Here is a 20,425-nt window from a genome sequence, read left to right on the forward strand (position 1 = left end):
TGGTTAAGTATCAGATCACACCATAAAGACTTGTCCCACCTCACAGGTGTGGCATATCAAGATGCTGATGAGACAGCATGATTATTGCACAGGTGTGCCTTAGGCTGGCCCCAATAAAAGGCCACTCTAAAATGTTCAGTTTTATCACACAGCACAATGCCACAGATGTCGCAAGTTTTGAGGGAGCGTGCAATTGGCATGCTGACAGCAGGAATGTCCACCAGAGCTGTTGCCCGTGAATTGAATGTTCATTTCTCTACCATAAGCCGTCTCCAAAGGCGTTTCAGAGAATTTAGCAGTACATCCAACCGGCCTCACAACCGCAGACCACGTGTAACCACACCAGCCCAGGACCTCCACATCCAGCATGTTCACCTCCAAGATCGTCTGAGACCATCCACTCGGATAGCTGCTGCAACAATCGGTTTGCATAACCAAAGAATTTCTGCACAAACTGTCAGAAACCGTCTCGTCGTCCTCATCGGGGTCTCGACCTGACTCCGGTTCGTCGTCGTCGTAACCGACTTGAGTGGGCAAATGCTCACATTCGATGGCGTCTGGCACGTTGGAGAGGTGTTCTCTTCACGGATGAATCCCGGTTTTCACTGTTCAGAGCAGATGGCAGACAGCGTGTGTGGCGTCGTGTGGGTGAGCGGTTTTCTGATGTCAATGTTGTGAATCGAGTGGCCCATGGTGGTGGTGCTGTTATGGTATGGGCAGGCGTATGTTATGGACGACGAACACAGGCCACTCGATTCACAACATTACCCTAATCCTAACCCTAACCCTAACCCTACCCCTCACACCAGATACTGACTGGTTTTCGGACCCCCCCAGACCCGCCCAATAAAGCAAAAATGCACGTTTCAGAGTGGCCTTTTATTGTGGCCAGCCTAAGGCACACCTGTGCAATAATCATGCTGTCGAATCAGCATCTTGATATGCCACACCTGTGAGGTGGGATGGATTATTTCGGCAAAGGAGAAGTGCTCACTATCACAGATGTTTTCAGATTTGTGAACAATATTTGAGAGAAATGGTTATTTTGTGTATATAGAAAATGTTTTAGATCTTTGAGTTCATCTCATGAAAAATGGGAGCAAAAACAAAAGTGTTGCGTTTATATTTTTGGTCAGTGTACAATGGGCTTTAATGGAGGAATGTTGAACGTTTTTGTCACTTCATGCCCTCAAGAGGCATTTTGTTTAATTGTTTTGCTTAATTATTTGTCATTTTTCAAGCTACGAGATGTTTTCCTACGTTTGTCATGAAACATTATGTCTCAGTAATGTAGGGTTTGGTAATTATGGTAGTTTAAAAAAAATATATGATGGCAAATTTCAAGATTGTCTACCCTCTAGCTGTGACATCACGCACTCTAGTTAATGTTAAAATCTGAAGAAAACCTCTTTAACACGGTCTGAACAATGTTTTAATATCACTAAAAGTAAGAATCAGATTTAAAGGTTGTTTTACAGGAATAATGTCAGAAAGATGTGTAACATTTTAAAGTTGGAATGAGTTTCTGAGTGAAAGTATGAATGAACAGTTAGCAATTGAATTCACATGAAGATTTGTTTACATTACATTGCATTTAGCTGACGCTTTTATCCAAAGCGACTTACAATAAGTACATTCGACCAGGAAGACACAACCTTGAAGAAAACAGAATCATATAAGTACATCAGGTTTCATAGAGCCAAGTATTTCAAGTGCTACTCAACTGGCTTTAGATAAGCCAGTCCTTTATTAGTATATAAGTGCTCTGTTAGCAGTTGTTGAAGTCTGAAGAATTTCTCTATTGACTTCAATGGTTAAAAATATGATGTATTATGGGATGTATCTCTGGAATTATGAAAGTTATGAATGAGAAAAGTAATAGCCATCGATTCCCAACCGAGCTGAACGTTTTGATGTTTGAACGGAGTTTCTGCGATGTTCAATGCGGGAGAAGAAGCGCAGCTAAATAAGTCGGCGGAATAATAATAATAAACTTTTCGTGCGTATACAAGAACAAGTAGTGAGAATGCTGTTAACAGCATTCCCACTAAATAACAGAAAGTTGGAATGCTGTATCAGCATTCCCACTAAACTAGAGTGTGTGATGTCACAGCTAGAGTGTAGGAAATCTTGAAATGTGCCTTCATATATTTGTTTTAAAACTGCCATAATTCCCAAACCCTACATTCCTGAGACATAATTCTTCATGACAAATGTAGGAAAACATCTCGTAGCTTGAAAAATGACAAATAATTAAGCAAAAAATAATTTAACAAAATGCCTCTTGAGGGCATGAAGTAGGGCTGCGCATCTTCACAGGTCTCACGATTCGATTCGATTACGATTATCCTGTCAACGATTCGATTCAATTCGATATCCCGATGCATCACGATGCATCACGATTCATACCAATGCGTTGCATCCTCAATTTTCTATATTACTGCACATGGCTTATTTTTCATCAATGCATACATGCAGTAAATACATATGAACTCTCTTGTTATTATTTAGAAAGTGCTTCAGAAATCAATAACATAAATGTCTTGAAATTAATTTATAAACCAAAATAAATGAATTGTATAGGTCTAGCCTCCCTATATCTGTGTGTGAAGTGGTTCCATCCTCAAAAACAAAAAACTAATGCTTCTGCAGTCGAGCTGCAGCTTCTAGCAACAGTCTTCTGTTAAAGAAAAGACACTGCATGTCCTGAATGTGGCATCACACACAGGACTTGAGTCTGAACACAGCAGACAACAGGAGTATTTACAACAGCATATACAAACTAAAATACTGCATGTGGGTGCACACTTACATTCTCTGTCTTACTGTTACATAAATCCCATGAATGTATGAGATTAAGTTAGCTTCATTATATCTCAGTGATTAAGTGAATAATAAAGTTTCTATCGGGTCACTATCAGCCTGTCACTCATTATTTTCAGGGAGGGGGCGGGGCTTGGAGGAACAGAGGAGATGGTGATCGCGGGAGCTTTTTTCTCCTGCCTTCACAAACTTTACACACGTATATATCGTCTGAAAATTGCTAGAGGGCATTCATACTCTGCAATCCAAGACTTAATTAAATCCACCAAAAACCTGACATGATTGTAACGCGATTATTTTTGAAAAACATAAATCCCTGTGTCTCTGAGCCGCAGCGACACGGAGTGATTCAGAGCGGGTCCTTCTGCTGTTGGTTCTGGACTGGTGTTCTTGTGTTGATGGATAAAACAGACTGCTCCGTGTTTGGTGTTGCTGTGCCGCTGTCACGTCTGTTCCCTGATCTCTGCGTCACAGACCGATTTGATATTAAAGTAACAGAAAAAAAACGTTATAGTAAAGCTGCGGCCGGAAAATCAGGAAGCAACGTTACTACGCTATAATCGATTATCTTCCGTCACTGCATCGATACTGAATCGTCCACGTCCGCATCGCAATGCATCGTAGAAACGATTATTTTCAACACCCCTAGCATGAAGTGACAAAAACTTTCAACATGTCTCAATTAAAGCCCATTGTACTTTCAGGCTAATATTTCCTCACAGCAGCAGCCGCCCAAAAAGGCCACATTATTGACCCGAAAGTACACAAAAAGCACACTACAGATACTCAAGGTCCTTGAGATGCTTCACGCTTTGAAATTTCACCGATATCTGTTACGGTTCTTCAACAAAATGTTCATATGTAAGAGGTGTATCTCTCATTCAGAACAATGGAAACCTTTGATCTCTGGATACCTCGTTAGCTCAAATATAAACACCTGTGTCATGGAACACGATGATGTCATAACTCCAACTGACATGCTCAGAGCAGCAGACGTCAGATAATGGTTAATGGTCCTGCCCTCAACAGCTCTACGTCAATTATGAGGTGTCATCATATGCCATTTCCATGGAAGATCAAGAGGGCTATCAAGAGAAGAAAGAGAGGACGATCAAGAGGAGAGAGAGAGGGTGATAGAAGAGTGAGTGGGTGATCAAGAGAAGAGAGAGAGGGCGATCAAGAGAAGAGAGAGAGCGATCAAGAGAAGAGAGAGAGGGCGATCAAGAGAAGAGAGAGAGAGCGACCAAGAGAAGAAAGAGGGCGAGCAAGAGAAGAGAGAGAGAAGAGAATGAGGGCGATCAAGAGAAGAGAGAGAATAGAAGAAAGAGACAAACTAAAGTGGAGACATGGCAGAAACCCTACAGGGAAGTGTTCACCTGTGAGAGTGTGATCAAGAGAAGAGAGAGGGCGATCAAGAAATGAGAGAGAGCGATCAAGAAATGAGAGAGAGCGATCAAGAGAAGAGAGAGAGGGCGAGCAAGAGAAGAGAGGGGGCGATCAAGAGAAGAGAGAGAAGAGAAGAGAAGAGAGAGAGTCAAACTAAAGTGGAGACATGGCAGAAACCCTACAGTGAAGAGTTCTCCTGTGAGAGGGCGATCAAGAGAAAAGGCGATCAAGAGGAGAGAGAGAGGGCGATCAAGAGAAGAGAGAGAGGGCGATCAAGAGAAGAGAGAGAGGGCGATCAAGAGAAAAGAGAGGGCGATAGAAGAGTGAGAGGGCGATCAAGAGAAGAGAGAGAGGGCGATCAAGAGGAGAGAGAGAGGGTGATCAAGAGGAGAGAGAGAGGCCGATCAAGAGAAGAGAGACAGGGTGATAGAAGAGTGAGAGGGTGATCAAGAGAAGAGAGAGAGGGCGATCAAGAGAAGAGAGAGGGCAATCAAATGCCGTTGCCATGGCAACACAATGCTCACCATGAAACGCGGTTTTCTCATAACTTCAGTGAAAATGCTCCAAACGGCCCAAAACTTCACAGGTAACGATGCAGCCATCAACGCATCTAAGCGTATTATGGGATGTCATCTTGATTACAGATCATTCGCCGTCAAGTTAGTTCAAAACTTTGCAGTTCAAATATTCTGCTGCTTTTCCAAGCCTTTTTACTTTCTTTTCTTCTCTCATCACACATTCAAGCTCCCAGTGTTCATGTATCATTTCAATCTAAATTCTTCACTTTTGTCTAACACATTACATTTCAGCATTGCAATTCAGCATAAAGCATTCCCACTAGCAATTTCTTCAGGAATTGAATTCTCTAGTTATTAATATTACCATATATATATATATATATATATATATATATAGAGAGAGAGAGAGAGAGTTCATTTTTAAGAAGGCTTTTTAAGTGGAATAATTGCTAAGAGAAGGAGGAGGACTTGAATAAAGCTTTAGAGTCACTCAAGCAAAGGAGAACATTTGATAAAAAAAACACTCACATTATGTTGTTAATCCATCCATTTCTTATGTTTCAGCTTTATCAGAGCTGGCTGTCGCTCTGGAGATGCTGGGTAAGCTTGTTGTCACCAAGCGGCAAACTCTGGGAAAGAGCCGGGACGCCAATACGGAAATGCCACATACTGCAGTTCATATATTGGCCGATAGGGACTGGCTGCAGAAAGGAGCAATTTCCATAGACCCCCATGTTAAAATGCCCAACTTTACAGCAGAAAAAAACATGTTTCTACCCATGGATGCAATAAATATTATTATGAATATAGTTAGGTTCCACCTTCATGATTATGGATCTGTGAGTGAATTGTTTTCTAACACGACCCTTTTATTTATATTAGTGTATTTGCTTGATTCCAGTGTTGAATTTACAAATGTTAAGGGATTTTAAGATTCTGAAGTATTATGCTAAAAACTCAATAACTTAGATTATTATTTATAGTTTTGCTGAATAGTTTCATGTCCGCTTACCTTAGAAATGTAAAATGCCACGGCCGTGTGCACATGTTAGCTTAGTTTGGTAGCTTCAGCTAGCTCTGGAACTTCCAGATCGGTGGGAGCAGGTCCCGCCTCGGCTCCGCCTCTTTGCCCTTATTTGGAGCAGGCGGGAGTTGAACTCTGACGTCACTGTCGAGCCGTTAGTGGCCGACTCCGCCTACTAAGGGCTTCTCTGCAACTCTGCAGAATCCTATGGGTGACGTCACGGACCCTACGTCTATTCTATTTATACAGTCTATGGTTATCACCAACAGTACATCCCTGATGTACGCCTACATTGCAGAGCTTTACCCAACAGTGCTCAGGAACACAGCGGAAGGCGTTTGCAATGCATTACTGTTTCCAGAATAGGAAGCTGCCTTGCTCCTTTTTTGTTACAGCTGAGTGAGTAAACTCGTCTTCAATAGTAGATATGTGTTTGATCCTATCTTAACATATTGAATTTGTGAAGATTAGCTGCCATTTTAATAGTTTGGATGCTCTGATTTCACATCCTGTAAATGTTTGGAGGACCCCAGATCTTCCTCTTCTAATTTTGCCTTCTCCTTATACCGGGGAATCATTTGAGAAAATAATATTTCCAAAGAAATAAATCCTTGAAATCTGCCTGTTCAGTTTCTGTTGGAATGTGAAGGGTTAAATGCTGTCTCTGCGAGTTATGTGAAGACGGGAGGGCTTGTTGGTCCCTCTCTACATTCACAGAGGGCCCGCTATAGAGAGGCGAAGTCCCTCCCTTTCCGGGAGCCTCCATGGGACCCCGGAAGCATACAATTATACATTGAAGTCAATGGAGAGAGAAAGGTTATCTTTTGATCCCGTTTGAATTGTGCCACGAATGACACATATGATGTTTGTCAATTTAAAAGAATATTTTGCAAGTCAAACAAATAAAAATGTGTCGTAAAACGGTGAAGTTACACATTTTTTTGTGTGAAACCGCTGAGTGAACTACAGGTCTCTGGTCTCGCACAATACGCGTCACCATCACAAAGACGGCTGTCACGTTAGCAAATTGCACCTGTTTCTTTCAGAATGAGAATAAAAGTAGAAAACGAGGTGAACATCACTACAAGTCTGGACACGTTGAGAGCTGTACATACACGAAAGGGGAGTTAGTCGGTTCTGTAAGAGCAGCGGGACCGGCTTTACAAAATGTTGGTGAGTAATATGAGTGCAATGTGTAACGTTAATGTCAGCTAGCTAACATTAGCTAACAAGGTACACTAACGTGTTTTGTTTCAGGAACTAGTTTTCTCCTTAAGAACTTCGTGGTCTCTGTGTCTGCTGTGGATAACATTAGTGTTCACAAGAACAAGGTAAACTCCCGTGTTTTGTTTTAGTTGCTCTTCAGATTGAAGCGGCCAGTTTTATATCGACTATACTGTATGTGTGATCTCCTTTTACATCTCGTTGTGTCATTTGAGTTTATTTGCTGTGTGTAGATTCAAGGGTTTTGGTTATCTTGTCAATGTGTTTGGTTATCTAGGCACAGCTGTGTGTGACTCCCTCGGGTACACTGGTATGTGTTTTCCTAATGTAGAGAGCATTGATTAATTAATAAACTACACACTGAGTCTAGATCTTGACCAAATCCTTTTTTATTGTTGATCAAATGTTTTTCAAAAATGTATTCATACACATTTAGAAAAATACAATGTACAATCACAACCAGTACAACACAAATTACAAAAAAATACAGAAAAAACAAACAATAACAACAATCAGACAAGAGGACAAAACTATGGAAAAATAACCCCTCCCACCCCCAGATCCGGACCATCCTTGTATTATTGCTCATTCAATCTATTATAGCATGCTAACAAACATGGTACTTTCTTTATTTGTACAGATCTGCATGGGAGACGATGGCGCGATGCAGAGCGCTGTCTGTGATTGTGCACGGGGGATGTACAAATGCAGCCACGCTGCAGCATTGGCAATATGTGCCATGTGGCAGATCATCAGCTCCACAGATGTTGAGTGCCAGTGGAGGAAGCCTGGCACTTCCAAAGTAGTCCAGCCGGTGTCTCAACTTTACCAACAGTGAGAGGAGACATACAACCCACTGGCCAGAGACATCGCCACTCAGGATGTAGACTAGTTCAGGTCTGCACTGAGGGGCGCACAGTGTGGCATGGCATGGCTTTTTTCACCTGAGCCAGAGCCGCGGCCTCAACATCAGGCCATTGTCACCGTGCCGGAGCTGGTGAAGGGGCATGAGGGTCGGGGGCTTGAGGCAATTATTGCCTCAATGCGACTGAGCAGAGACCAGCAAGCTGCCATCCAGACAGCCACCGGAGGACAGCGGACAAATCCTCAGTGGCAGTTACACAGGCGGGGCAGGTTGACAGCCAGCAAGTTTGGTGCTGTGCTGCGTTCGGGACTTTCATCCACTCCATGCGCGTCCCTCATGAAGAGGGTGCTCGGGGGGTTGTAAACGAGGCCGAAGGGGTGAAGGCTTTTGTGCAGGCCTATCAGGTGACAGTGTTCGAGTCTGGTCTCTTTGTGAGTGAGTCGGTGTTTTGGGAGCATCCCCCGATGGACTTGTGCAGCCATCTGCCCTGCTGGAGGTGAAGTGTCCACCATCATTTTACATGATGGTGTATATATATATATATATTTGTATACATATCTGTAAATTGTATAATTTTATTTGATTTAAAAGTCTTTTTGATCTCTCTGTCTATAAACACAAACTGAGTAAGATTGACAATAAAGTTGACTTTGAAAAATATATATATTCTTTATGAAAATAGTTGACTGTTGGAGAAATGAATCCAAATGAAACGTTGGACTGAACTACAACTACGCCTTTAAATCTCTACGGACTGTTTTTCAGTGGGATGGCAAGTTCCTATCTTTAAACATGTATTAGTTTTTTCTCAGAACAGATTTGATTTTCTGAAGTTAATTTAACTTAACCATGTAAGGTCATTATTAAAAAGGTACAATCAATTTGTTTAGTAATTTACTGACAGAATAAGAAACTCAATAATGCTCTACTCACCTATTCCTTTTTATAAAGTGAAACAGTTGAAACGATAGATTTTAGTAAACTTAAAAACAACCTTCTCCAAAAGCTATCAAGGAATATACTTATTTTAGAACTTTATTACATATTATTTGTATATAGTTTGAATGATCCATAATTGACAGAAGCTTGTGTTTACACTGACCTGTTACTCATATATTAATGTCTTTGTAACTTCTTTAAACCACGACCTCACTAATTTCTTTCATTCATCACGGTTCAGTAAACTAAGTGATACATGAACCAGTTTAATAATTATAATAACGTAGGATTGCAACTCTTTGAAACTGTAGGTGGCTCTTAAAAGAGCCGTTGTGTTTGGGTGTGCTGGTCTCGGGTCAGTCTAAGCCCTCTCTCCGCGGATGCGGCGGGCCAGCTGGATGTCCTTGGGCATGATGGTGACCCTCTTTGCTTGGTTCATCTTACTGGGGGGCAGCTACATGGATGTCGGTGCAGTCCACAATCATTGTGCAGTTGAAGGCAGAATTAATTTATTATTGACTCCGAATGAAGCACAACTTCATGTCATACAATACATTGACTTTATTTGTAATTGTGTAAAAAAATAAAGCATTGATTAGCAAGCAGGACCTGCAGGAACAGAGAATGGTGATGGATGGAGCTGGGAAGAGAGAAGAATAAAGAAACAGATCAACTTTATTATCGGATATTAAAAATTCAATTTCAAAACAAGTTGCCGCTCCTACAGTTTTCTAGTGTGTAAAGATGATTTCACTTGACCTATGCAAAATATCACACTCAATACATGTGTGTCTCTGGGGGGGTGCATTGTGCCTTTGATGTATATAAATAATATACCATAACCAAATACTATAACGTACAGTGGAAATCAGGTTGCCAGGGCAGGTCAGTTTGCATGTTCCTCAGGGTCTCAGCAGTTACAGGTGAGGGAAAGGAAATAAAAGAGATAAAGGTCAGTAACAACACTTTAACGTAACAACACTTTGAATAATTATCTCTTCTAATAATTTTCTCTCAGTAATCACTCAACTACTGTCTTTCCAACAAACAGATTGACTCACCCTTACTGTCATCACAATGAAACACGTCCAGAAGAATGTCATGCAAAGCTCCCTGCCTGCCTTCGACTCTCCCTGACTGCTTCCTTAGCACCCGGTGGATGGCGCAGTAGGCTACTTTTCAAATGTTTCACGAAATACTTACCATCATGACTGTTTAAAATGTTGGTTTACTTCATGTAATAAAATAATAACTTCATGGTAAGGCTACAAAAAGTGACAAGGCTAAGTAATGTAATGCTAACTAACGTGCTCGCTACTCGTCGCTACTAGCTAGGTAGCTAACTTGACTATATATGTTCCATGCACAACATGTATATTACCTGATATGGTTGGTCCAGCGACTCCTGGTCCTTTCATCAGACGGGAATCGATAGAACGAGCAAGTGGTATGATCACTTATGTGATTACAACCTGGTACAAAGCACACAGGCATCTTGTAAAAGTGAATTTATTTTTAGCAATCTCTTATTTATTGGAGGGAATAAATCAGTTATGAGATCTTCTTCGCTTTAATTACGAGTCACAACCACTTGGAGCATTATCGCCTGTGACATCACTTACGCGAGCCAGAATGGGATTTGGGATTTGTAGTCGCGTATTTTTCATAGTCTTATATTTCAACAGTTTTACGACAAAATGTGACTTTTTTGACATGGAACTTATTGTTTAAGATTAACAAACATCATATGTGTAGTTCGTGGCACAATTCAAACGGGATCAAAAGATACGTTTTCTCTCTCCATTGAATTCAATGTAAATGTTTCGCTTCCGGGGTCCCATGGGCCGGAAGTAGAATAGTAACTCAACGAGAGAGTAATGTCAAATGACAGTACAATTGACCAATCATATCTTCCCTCTAAATGGGTGGGCTTTATATTCGCGGACTTTATGACAAGTTCCACCCGCTGTGAGGTCTATGCAAGTGGTACAGTGACGCGTCCTGGACCACGGCACGGCAGAGGACCAGGAAGGGGTCTCGGGCGGACGGCCCGGGGGCAAGGCAGAGGACCAGGAAGGGGTCTCGGGCAGACGGCCCGGGGGCAAGGCAGAGGACCAGGAAGGGGGATTCGGGCGGACGGCCCGGGGGCAAGGCAGAGGACCAGGAAGGGGTCTCGGGCAGACGGCCCGGGGGCAAGGCAGAGGACCAGGAAGGGGGATTCGGGCGGACGGCCTGGGGGCAAGGCAGAGGACCAGGAACGGGTCTCGGGCGGACGGCCCGGGGGTAAGGTAGAAGCCGAGAAGGTGGACTCGGGCGGACGGCCCGGGGGCAAGACAGAGTCCAAGGTGGGGGTTATGGAGGGGCGAAGGCCACCGCGGCCGGGAAAGTCAGGGGGCCGGGCTCGAGGGCGAAGGCCGTGACTCTCAGGGGCCCGGGATCGAGGGTGAAGGCCGTGGCTCTCAGAGGGCCGGGCTCGAGGGTCGAAGACCGGACAGCTCCGGAGGCCGGGCAGGAACCGGTGTCGACCGGACCGGATCCGGAGGCCGGGCAGGAAAGCGCTGATGGGACAGCTCCGGTGACCGGGCAGGACCCGGTGTCAGCCGGACAGAAACCGGAGCCGGTCGGACAGGCTTCGGCAGGATCCCCCACGGAAGTGGACCAGGAGTTGGCAGGAACCCTGGCGAGACACGTGATGGACATGGGGCTGGCAGGGCCCCCGGTAGAACCTCCAACGGCACGGGATATAGGGTTGGCAGGACCCCCGGCAGGGGAGTAGACGGAGGGACCTCCAACGACACAGGACACAGGGTTGGCAGGACCCCCGGCAGGGGAGCAGACAGCGGGACCTCCAACGATACCGGAACTAGGGTTGGCAGGACCCCCGGCAGGGGAGTGGACGGCGGGACCTCCAACGATACCGGAACTAGGGTTGGCAGGACCCCCGGCAGAAGAGTAGTCTGCGGGACCTCCAACGGGACAGGACATAGGGTTGGCAGGACCCCCGGCAGGGGAGTGGACGGCGGGACCTCCAACGAGAAAGAGCTGGCAGGCCCCCCGTCAGGAGAGTAGACGGCGGGACCTCCAACGGGACAGGACATGGAGCTGGCAGGACCCCCGGCAGGAGAGTAGACGGCGGGACCTCCAACGGGACAGGACAAAGGGTTGGCAGGACCCCCGGCAGGAGAGTAGTCGGCGGGGCCTCCAACGGGACAGGACCCGGAGTAGGGACCCGAGAGGAGACTCGAGAGAGGAACCAAGGGGGAACTCGAGAGGAGACTCGAGAGGGGAACCAAGGGGGAACCAAGGGGGAACTCGAGAGGGGACTCGAGAGGAGAACTAGAGAGGGGACTAGAGGAGTAACTAGAGAAGGGAACTCGAGAGGGGACTCGCAAGGGGAACTATAGGAGGGACGAGAAGAGGGACAAGAGGAGGGACGAGAGGAGGGACGAGAGGAGGGACTAGTGCAGGGAACTGGAGAGGGAACTGGAGAGAGGACTCGAGAAGTGACTAGAGGAGGGACTAGAGAAGGGAACTCGAGAGGGGACTCGTCAGGGGACCAAGAGGAGGGACGAGAGGAGGGACTAGAGCAGGGACTAGAGCAGGGACTAGAGCAGGGACTAAAGGAGGGACTAGAGGAGGGAACTCGAGAGGGGACTGGAGAGGGAACTGGAGAGGGAACTCCAGAGGGGACTCCGGAGGGGACTCCAGAGGAAACTTGAGATGGGACTGTGGCAGCTGGAGCCGGAGACCTGGCTGTAAGGTCCGGAGCGGAAGCCTGGACCCTGGCTGTGTAAGCCAGGTAATCCAGTATGGACGCAAAGCTGCGTGGGCCCGTACTGGAGCATGGAGGCATGGCTGCTAGCTTAAGCTTTGCGCCTCCTTCTCTTAGCAGCCGCCTGTGGCATCAAAAAAGTTCGTAATGTTACGGTAGAGCGAAGGAAGCAGGTAGGACCCAAATGCAGATTAAAGTGAAAAGAATTCCTTTATTTCAAGGCTATATATATATATATATATATATATATATATATATATATACAGGTAGAACAGAACACTCACCGAGGACAAGCCAAATCACAAGACGAACCCACACTCAACACTGGGAGACAGGGGAATTTAAACACAGGGTAACTAGACACAGGTGGGAACAATCAGGGGCGGGGCTGACACTGAAGAGCACAGGAGACACACAAGGAGTGACAGGTGAAAACAATCAGGAAATTAGACACACCAGGGAAACTAACGACAGGAGGAAAAACACAGGGAAAAGGACCAGACAATATACCAAGAGGAAAACATGACGGGGAGAACAGCAAAACACCCAAACCAAGACATAGAAAACGTGACATAACACAATAATCGTAACAGATGTTATGATGGTTCAGATTGCTTTATCACAAAAATAATAGAAGGCTATGAAGCCTTTTATCATGATGTATAGGGTCAAGTATCATAATACTTCATATGGCTGGTCAGCACATAATTTTTTACATTGATAATTAGCATAATGGAGCACTATGATACAAATATGGCCTTAATAATTTTGGAACAAATTAATTGTGCGTGCGCTCTTTGCAAGCTAAGTAAAATTACATATATCAAAACAGAGCTTTAATATTAAAACAATGCACTATTTTCTTTTTGAACAACATTGAAAAGCACAACATCTTCACTAGACAAATGTTGCACAGTTGGCATGTTTGTTGTGACACCATTGTCGAGACGAAAGTCAATGATAAATAATTATGTGTTTTCATTTAGAGTATTATTATTATTATTATTATTATTATTATAGTATTGTTCAATACCAGGGGCCTATACTACGAACCTGGTTCAACCTAACCTGGATATGTTTGAGTTAGCCGGTTGGCCTAATCCAAAACATACGCGCTCTCGCTAAACTGTACTACGACGCTGGTTATCAAGTGGATCGCTCGAGCCAGCAGTGTCCTATCTAGTTAGGTGCGCGTTCACATGAAAGGGGTGGTATTTGGAGCATTCGACCAATCACAAACATGGAGAAGCGTACTGACAGCACAGCGTCATACTTCCTGAATGAAAAGTGAACTTTAATACTAGTCAAAAATGAAGAAGTTAAACTTTAAACATCCATGACTTAAACACTTGATCCAGGATCAAAGCCACATAGCTGCACCTGCAAGGTGAATACAGCTGGTAAAAGAAAAAGTGTTTGAATGCGTACATTAACAGGTTTATGATATCACTGCCCCGTCTAAAACACGATCTGACTTCAATTACATTTGTCTCGAGTGTTTCGTCAACTTATGTGTTGCTTAAAATAATACTTCTGCATACAGTATGTGACACTGTGAGTGTTGCACATGTGTATATTCTATTCATGTTCACGTTCACACAGTCGCTGATTTTTGCCGGCCGTCTTTCCTGCGACGGCAGTTTTTCTGTATTTCCTTTCTCCTGTAATATGACTTGATCGCTTTAAACTCCGCACACTGAGCTCTGATTGGTCAGCAGGCGGTGCTTTCACTGAGTTGAGCTCTTAGCCTGCAACCTAACCTGGTCCCGACCAGGTTAGCTGCTTAGCATATATTACCATGGAGATCTAGCCTGCTAAAAAGAGAACCAGCTTCGGATGACCGGAAAGCCGGAGTTTTCCCTGAATTTAGCTGGCTAAGCGAAAATCCTGCTTCGCAGTATACCCCCCTGGTCCCGACCAGGTTAGCTGCTAAGCATAAGTTACCATGGAGATCTAGCCTGCTAAAAAGAGAACCAGCTTCGTAGGACCGGAAAGCCGGAGTTTCCCCTGAATTTAGCCGGCTAAGCGAAAATCCTGCTTCGTAGTATACCCCCCTGGTCCCGACCAGGTTAGCTGCTTAGCATATATTACCATGGATATCTAGCCTGCTAAAAAGAGAACCAGCTTCGGATGACCGGAAAGCCGGAGTTTTCCCTGAATTTAGCCGGCTAAGCGAAAATCCTGCTTCGCAGTATACCCCCCAGGAGAGGGTATTTGTTTATTTTGATAGCGTGGGCTACTTTTCAGAAGCGAGCTGTAGGAGGAAAGATATGAATGCCGCTTCCGGCAACACGGCTACAAAAAGGGGTGCAGATTGAGATGGCCGGTCTCTTGTTCTCAAAGCCACGGAGAGAGAACCAGGCGACAGTGTGTGTGTGAGGCTCCGGAGACGCCGTTGGTATGTTATTGTGTTTATTTACTTGATCTGTTGTCGCACTTTGCGAGAGTGCTGTTGCGCAATCAGCTGTGTTTTTTACGTAGCGCGGTCTGCCTGTGCTCCAGTGATTTCTGTGTAATTTAGACGGCTCAGGTGGTCAGATGAGGTATTCTCTGGTGCTTGTTTCCAAGTGGGGATAAACACTCTTATTAATTCATTTAAGTTAATGATGTGGTTTTAAAGTAACAATTTATCCTTTTTAATTAAAACATAGTTTGTGGTGCTATTATTGTTATTATTGAGAATGCAGTGAGACCTGCAAAATGTTTGTAATTTGTGTAGCATGTGAGCTAACTTTTGTTTGTACTTTGTGTTTGAAGGTTTTCAACCTGATGAATTCTTGGAGCTGTCTTCATTAAATAAAGACAAAAAGAACAAATTCGAGTTGTCCAAAGCGTCCTCTGTTGCCCTCTAGCCTATCAAGTCAGGCTAAATCACTGAAACAGCCCAAAAACCTGAAGGACTTGACAACCATACTGCTTTGTCAAAAAACTATTGGATCTGTTATCAATATCTTTGTTTACCCTTTGGAATATATAACCTGTAAATCCAATAAAAAACTCAAAAAAGAACAACAATGTTGCTGGGAGAACTTCCTGACTTGATTGACTTGATCTACATTGCGATCTTTTCATTACAAGTACTATAAGGGTATCTTGTTTATAGTTTATACATGATTGTTTCCCTGACAGCTATGTCTGGGTATTAAACATTGTTTGTTCCTCAGCAGGCAACATGTTGTTACAACAGCAAAGAGATGGTGCATGGAAGGGAAGAAAATAAATAAGTGGGCAACATTAAATATAAGAGGCTAAAACACATCAAATAAAAACCAATGACTCAACAACCATGGAAGAAATAAGTAGCAGTAAAAAAGATAAGTTAACTAGCACAGGTTAAAAAAAAACTATGAATACATGATGGTAGTAACAAAAGTCCTAAGAGGAAATGATAGCTTAAGAAATATTGTAAAACTCTCTTTTTTTAATCTTAGCATTGGTCTAGTACCAACCTGATCTCACCAGAATGCGTGACTCCACCACGACTCCTTAACACCGCATTGCGTGGTGGAGTCACGAACTTTGTTACATATACCTGTCGGCACCACGCAAACAAGCCCAATGTAAAGTGAATGAGGCTCCTTTGTCGTGGTGCACACACGCATTTCTACAACGTCCCGCAGTGAGCTTTTATTCTATAAAACGTTTTTAAAATCTACTTTATAGCTTGTAGTAACTCGCGGGAGGCTTCTTTTATTTTATTTGTATTCATAATAATTTTTATTTTTCGTCAGAGAATGTATTATGGTGCATTAGTTACGAATTTTTGTTCTCAAAAAACAGTGCATTGTGTGTAATACAACTGTGATTTTTATTACATTAGTTTGTTTTTAAGGAAGGCCAGAGCTTCAGCTGTGTCAAATAGATTGTTCCCTTTAGTTAACGTTATTTAAAAGAACATTATATTCCGATTTGATCATGTCCCCTTTATTGTATTACGGAGAGCAATGTGAGCGTCCATTCCCATTGGATAACGCAGGATTTTACACCCGGAAGTAAGTATTCCTCTTACTGTCGATTGATTTTACAGTGCTATCTGCACTACTCATCGACTAAAAAACACCAGATTATCCTTGTTGATTACACAACATTGATTGGTTTAAATTGTGTACAATGCTTTTGTAATTTTCCCCTTCGATTCGGAGAAACAAATATTTGTTCAGTTTAGGATGGCCGAAGACACTACACTACCCAGAATCCTCAGCTATTGTTCCGCGTTGCCTCAAGCTCTGTGATTGGTTGACCTCCAACTGCATTCCATATGAAAAAAACGTTTCGTAAAAGATAAATCATACTTTATTCAGCAGTGCTTGCTTTACTCTTTGAAAGTCATCACATGAATGCATTGTAATAAATGGTTTGGCTGCATTAAATATTACACATCTATCGTAGTTATTTATTTATCTACAGAGATCGGGCTCAGAATAGACCGGAAACTATTATTTTACCGTTCTGTTTTAATTTCACAATAAAGTTAGTAGTAATAATTTGTTTTGATATTATTGTTTTTTATTAACTACTAGACCGCTGGGTCATGTTAAGACCATCTTTTCTGTGTTGCTGTGGGTTTTTTCCATCGCTTTTGTGTTACAAATATCAAAACAATAACTAAATATATCCGTCGTAAACTAAACCAGAAACAGCAGTATATTTTATTTTGTTAACACTGTAAACTTGACAGCTTTTTAACCCAAACCTCCTACTGGTTAAAGCACGTTATTACACGTTTAGAGTAATATTGAAATCTTGAAAAGGGATGTCCAAAATAGCAATTATATACAGTTTTTAATTAACTATTTGTAGAGAATAACGAGTAATGTATATACTTTATAGGGATCTGCAGATACATATTTAGTCTTCTCAAGCACCAACAATCATTACATTACATTACATTGCATTTAGCTGACGCTTTTATCCAAAGCGACTTACAATAAGTGCGTTCGACCAACAAAATACAACATTGAAGAAAACAGAATCATAAAGCACATCAGGTTTCATAGAGCCAAAACATTTCAAGTGCTACTCAACTGGCTTTATAAGCCAGTCCTCCAATCAAATATCTCTCCTGATTGTTGGCACTTGACAATCACCTTCCCTGAATTTTACTCAGGTGTAACTAAAGTCTGCTTTGAGGGTTGTTTATATTTCACATCATTAATCAGAATCTGTAAAGTAACTCAAATAAATGTAGTGGAGTACAAGTACCAGGTTAACCTTAAAGAAATCCCTCAGGATTATAAAAGACCCCCATCACCCCAGCCACAAACTGTTCTCTCTGCTGCCGTCTGGCACAACAGCCGCATTCTAGGAGAGGATGTGGCTGTTGTGGAGGACTATAGCACCTGGGAGTGCACTTATGGGCTGAACTGGAGGATCAACACTGACGCTGTGTACAAGAAGGGGATGAGCAGACTCTATTTTCTGAGGAAGCTGAGATCCTTCCATGTGTGCAGCAAGATGCTGGAGATCTTCTAGTCTGTTGTGGCCAGTGCACTCTTCTTTGCTGCGGTCTGCTGGGGGGGGGGGGCATCAGAGCCGGTGACACCAGCAGGATCAATAAAGTGATCAGGAAAGCTGGACCCCTTTGAAGCTGTGGTGGAGAGGAGGACACTGAACAGGCTGTTGTCCATCATGGATAACCCCACCCATCCTCTCCACCTGCAGCTGGACAGTCAGGGGAGCTCCTTCTCCAACAGACTGCTGCAGCTCCGCTGTCACAAGGACCGATACAGGAACACATTCCTGCCCACTGCAATAACTCTGTACAATAAATCACCTCTGGCTGGAAGAGAACTCTCTGCTCCATAGTTTCTCTTGTAATACAACCTCGCTGTACATTTTACACATATATAATCTGTTCAATATTTGATATTCCATATTCCATTGTCATATATTTTTGAATATGTATATTTGCATATATAATATCTACATGTATGTTTTCTATTTCAACACGTATATTTTCTATTTTCTTTTCTTTTCTTTCTATTCTTGTTTATTTGTGGTTTTGTTTTATTGTAAAATGCCTTGTCTTTTATGCTGCTGCAACAAAAACAATGTCTCAAATTGGGATCAATAAAGTACCATTTTATCTTATCTTACATCCGGACTAAAACCACCAGACTCAGGGACAGTTTCATCCCACAGGCCATAAGACTATTAAACACCTGAACTTTTAAATAACATTCATCTGGCTGCTACTTAGAAATGATTTGTCTAATATATCATATATTCCAATCCCTTGTATAGACTCTTATTGCACTATTTCACTTTTTACTATTTTTCTTTTTGTATTGACTTACACTATTTTTTCTGTTTATCTGTTTTATTGTGTTGCACTGTTGTAGGAGCCTGTGACCTAAGGGGGGGGGGGGGCGGTAGGAGACGTTTGATTCCGGTTTTGAATAGTGTGCCGTCGATGGGTTTCATTCCATTTCAAAATGCTGTTTGTCGCTCAGCGTAAACTTCAACATCCAACATCCAATAAAACAGCTTGAGGACAAACCACGGGGTTTGTCAAGCAAAGCACATGGTGTAGTCCCAAACGATAGCTGAGGATTCTGGGTAGTGTAGTGTCTTCGGCCATCCTAAACTGAACACATATTTGTTTCTCCGAATCGAAGGGGGAAATTACTAAAGCATTGCACACAATTTAAACCAACCAATGTTGTGTAATCAACAAGGATAATCTGGTGTTTTTTAGTCGATGAGTAGTGCAGATATCACTGTAAAATCAATCCACAGTAAAGGGAATACTTACTTCCGGGGTAAAATCCTCCGTTATCCAATGGGAATGGATGCTCACATTGCTCTCCGTAATACAATAAAGGGGACATGATCAAATCGGAATATAATGTTCTTTTAAATAACGTTAACTAAAGAGAACAATCTATTTGACACAGCTGAAGCTCTGGCCTTCCTTAAAAACGAACTAATTTAATAAAAATCACAGTTGTATTACACACAATGCACTGTTTTTTGAGAACAACAATTCGTAACTAATGCACCATAATACATTCTGACAAAAAATAAAAATTATTATGAATACAAATAAAATAAAAGAAGCCTCCCGTGAGTTACTATAAGCTATAAAGTAGATATTAAAAACGTTTTATAGAATAAAAGCTCACTGCAGGACGTTGTAGAAATGCGTGTGTGCACCACGACAAAGGAGCCTCATTCACTTTACATTGGGGTTGTTTGCGTGGTGCAGACACGTAAATGTAACAAAGTTCATGGTAATGCGGTGTTAAGGAGTCGTGGTGGAGTCACGCATTCTGGTGAGACCAGGTTGTCTAGTACAGGGGCGTGGCTAGCTCACAGCTTTGGAGAGGGCAAACCGCTCTTTTCGTCTGTTGCAGCAGAAAAAAACCTGCAAAACATTGGAGGGGACAGTTAGGATAATGATATGAAGGATTACGATGAGACAATTGCTTTTCTGGGTCACTGGGGACGTTTCCAGCAGGTTGTCTTCTTCCTGCTCTGTGCCAGCATCGTGCCCAATGGATTGGCGTTTTCTCTGTTGTCTTCCTGACAGACATTCCCAGACACCACTGTCTGATTCCTGAGGAAAACCTGACTCAAAATTGGTGCGATGCAATCTTCCCGATAGAGGTGATTTAAAAAATGAAGAATCTACTATTTTACAGTTTTAACGATCAAATTAATAGCCACGATTTTCTTTTTTCTCTGCTGAAAAAAGCTCATAAAGTGATGAGTCTAGGGTAGTGTAGACACTATTATCTTCACCTGAACTTCTCTAATATATTTCTCTCTCTTCCTGTCCACTAAGATCTTGACTGGTGATGTACGGGTATTGTTCCCATCACTGTGTGTGTGTCTTTGTTTTGCAGTTGGCTACATGATGCTGCCTCTCTTTG

This window comes from Pseudochaenichthys georgianus, chromosome 14, assembly GCF_902827115.2.
Source record: "Pseudochaenichthys georgianus chromosome 14, fPseGeo1.2, whole genome shotgun sequence".
In the NCBI taxonomy this organism is placed as follows: Eukaryota; Metazoa; Chordata; class Actinopteri; order Perciformes; family Channichthyidae; genus Pseudochaenichthys; species Pseudochaenichthys georgianus.